The sequence below is a fragment of the Myotis brandtii genome, unplaced genomic scaffold (assembly GCF_000412655.1).
Source record: "Myotis brandtii unplaced genomic scaffold, ASM41265v1 scaffold422, whole genome shotgun sequence".
In the NCBI taxonomy this organism is placed as follows: Eukaryota; Metazoa; Chordata; class Mammalia; order Chiroptera; family Vespertilionidae; genus Myotis; species Myotis brandtii.
In genome coordinates, this window is record NW_005366171.1 from 288011 (window position 1) to 291850 (window position 3840).

Consider the following 3840-nt stretch of genomic DNA (forward strand, 5'->3'; position numbering starts at 1 on the left):
CGCCGCGCTCCCCGGGGGGGAGGCCGCCCAGGAGGCCGCTCGGAGAGAGGGGGAGGCCGGAGCAGATACTGAGTTGGAACAGACTCGGGACCAGAACCCGAAGTCCTCCTTCCAAGGAGCCAGCGAAGAGAAGATGCTGTTGTTCTCTGGTCACTACCGAGGACTCGTACAAGCAAGAGTTGTGTTCACCTTTTGAGAATTCCCCTGTTAACTTCCTCGCCCGTAATTTTGGTTCTTTTGAGGAAAAAGTTAAAACTCGTTTAATTTCGTTTTGGAATTGTTAACGTTTCTTGCAACAAGCTCAGTTTTAAAGCATGACTTGAATCTGCGTACTGGTCTTCTTATGTATTTACAAGTAGAAATTCAGCCAAAGGCTTGCTCCCTTCTCGTTTTTTTTTTTCCTGGTAAATGAGGCATACCATTTTTATTTTTATTTTACAAACATCTGCCCACTTAAAATGGAAAAAAATGGATCATTCTGTCCATTCAAATCAACTAGATTTTTGGGGGGAGAGGGGGAGGGATTGGTGTATGCCACTCTTAAGATTTCAGGGGGTCTTTGAAACTGAATCTCAGTGTTCCCAGTATTGAAAAGCAAACGAACAGCAACAACAAAAACCACTTAAATCAGGTGCTAATGTAAAGCAAGTTCTGTTCATAAATCAGAAAAAGCAAGTGGATAATGCTGGCCATATTTTGCCTTTTGCCTTTTCTTTGGGCATCTACAGAATCTCTTGTCCCCTTGCCCCCCAAAATACCATTCATATGTGTTGGGCAAGGATGGAATGCTAAATTAAAGATTTGGCCAACCAACCATAAAGCTGCAAAACTAAAACCAGAAAACTTCAGTTAATAACATTTTCACCACCACCAAATTATTAAGAAACAGGTAGAAAATATACCAGTGGTGGATTTGGGGATCTTAATGGCTTCCATTCCTATCTCCAAGCTACTTGCCTTTGGCTCCTGTGGAAAGAACTGGGTTTATGCCCCTAAGGGTGGAGGAATTACATGTGAGCAGCATCAGAAACTCAGAATCCCTGAGTGAGCTTGGAAATTCAACATCTGAGGATCTCAACCTGGTGTAAGAGACTTGGGTCTTCTGTCGGTAAAGGCGAGGGGATGGGGTGAGTGCACCATATCTTAAGGTGGGGAAGGGGGGCCACGCAGCAAAGTTCAGAGAGGCTTCCTCCATGGTGACTCAGGAGGGACATCACAGTCTCCTTTTTTACCTCAAACTCAGGGCAAGAAACACCTTTTCCACTCAACACCTGTGGAATTTCCCTATTTATCTGAAAGAAAGAAAGTGTACAGTCAAGGGACTCTAGCGAGAAAGGATTAGGTCAAAATATTAGGATCATATTCAACGTAATAATTACTGGAGGAAACAGACCAACACCTGAACAACAAGTACTTGAGAGATCTGAATGCAACACATTGACATACACAACTCTTAAAAACAGGATTTTTTGACAAAATAATAAAGTAGATGAATTTCAGGAAAAGCTGCGTTAGTGGCCCAGAAGACCAAATGTAAGAAATAGCTAAAGAATAATATAAAAAAATTCAGGAATTAATCTAGTAAAAATGGGTAAGACCTTTATGGAAAAATTATTAATCTTTATTAAAGGACATAGCAGAAGACTAAATAAATGGAGTCATATCATGAAATGGTCAGTAACACTTTATCTCAGCCTCACCAAATTAAATTGGAAAATCAATACAACTTCAAATGAAATTACAACATGATTTTTTTTCCACACAGCTCCCCTCCCCTCTTTCCTGATAACACCGTTTATTTGTATTGATCAACGATGGAATACTAAGTAAAAGATTTGGCCAACCAAGCACAAAACTGAAAAAAAAATTAATAGCTTAATTTCACTATCAAAAACTTATTAAGGAACAGGTTTTTTAAAAATGACACTTATGGGAAATTTAGGTAATCCTAAAACTTTTATGGTGAAATAAGGAGCAAGAAGAGCCAAAACAATACTGAAAAACAATTAGAAAGGACTCACTCTACTTACTCATTCTTCCAAAAAAATGCTTAGAAATCAATTTAATAAAAAAACAATGGAAAGATAATTTTAGCAATGCCTAGTAATGTTGGAGTGTGCATACCCTATGACTTATTACAGTTTTGGTAATTTAAGCATGTGTTATCAACAAAGATAGACCAGTGAACCAAAATAGCCTAGAAACAGGCCCACTTGTATATAAAAACATGATATATGACAGAGATAGCATTAAAAGAAAGGATGGATTTTTTTATGCTTACTTCTTTGCAAAAAGATAAATTGAGATTTCCCAACTTACAGCATACACAAAAATATATCCTAGATGGTTTGAAGATGTAAATGTGAAGAGGAAATTTTTTAAATACTTAGAAGAAAATGAAGAAATGTGTGACACTGGGTTAGAGAATTCCTTTTTAAGACAAAAAGCACAAACTTAGAAGAAAAATGTTGGCGTGATTTTCCACATTATTAAGGTATTTTTATGATAAAACACGGTTAAAGAGAAATATAAAACCATAGATTGAAAATTTATTTGTATTGAAATAACTTCTAAAAGAATGTTTAGAAATGATTTAAGAAAAAAAGCAAGAAAAAATATTTTGGCAATGCCTAGTAATGTTGGAGGGTGCATACCCTATGATCCAGAAATTTCACTTCAAGGAGAGGATCTAGAGAGATTTTCACATGTACACAAGGAGCTATACACAAGAGTGGGTCTTACAGCATTCTTTGAATGTTTAAAAAGTAGAAACAGCCTACCTGGAGAGGATCGACTGAGGTTTATTATAATGAAGTTCAATGTAGAAGCTCATGTGAATCAACTTCACCCACATGCATCAACACAGGTAAGTATAAAAAATATTTGGGGGGAAAAGGTAAGTTGCATAAATACAGGTATAATTAATAAAATAACAGAAATATGATTGGGGTGATACACAAAAAGTCAGGATATTATGTTGAGAAGGAAAGGAAGATGGGATGAATAGTTGGTTTCAACTGAATCCTATAATGTTTTATGTCTTAAAAAGGGGTGCTTTTTTCAGATCTTAGCCTTTGTAAATAATGCTGTTATGAACATAGGGGTGCACATATTCTTTCTGATTGGTGCTTTGGGAATCTTAGGATATATTCCCAGAAGGGGGATCACTGGGTCAAATGGCAGTTCCATTTTAATTTTTTGAGAAATCTCCATACTGTGTTCCACAATGGGGCTGTACCAGTCTGCATTCCTACCAGCAGTGTACTAGGGTTCTCTTTTCTCCACATCCTCACCAGCACTTGTTTGTTGATTTATTGATGGTATATGAATGGATAAAAAGGCTGTAGTACATTTACACAATGGAATACTATGCAGCTGTAAAAAAGAAGAATACCTTATCTTTTGAGACAGCATGGATTATGCTAAGCAGAATAAACCAGTCAGAGAAAGATAAATATTACATGATCTCACTTATATGTGGAATCTAATGAACAAAATAAACTGATGAACAAAATAAGTCCAGAGACATGGAAGCATGGAATAGACTCACAGATCTCAGAGGGAAGGGGGTGGGTGGGAAGAGGTTAGCCAAATAACTTGTATACATAAATGTATCACCCATGGACACAGAAAATAGTGTGGCAAAGGCCTGGAGTGGGGTTAAGAGCCAGGTGGAGGGGCACAAAGGGGGGAAATGGAGGACATCTATAATACACTCAACAATAAAAATACTTTTTTTTAAAAAAGGGATAATTTTTAGCAAAAATGACAATATACCACCTTAAATTTCTGTGGTGTATACATTGGTATCTCACTGTTAACTATAATTTTAAAATACTT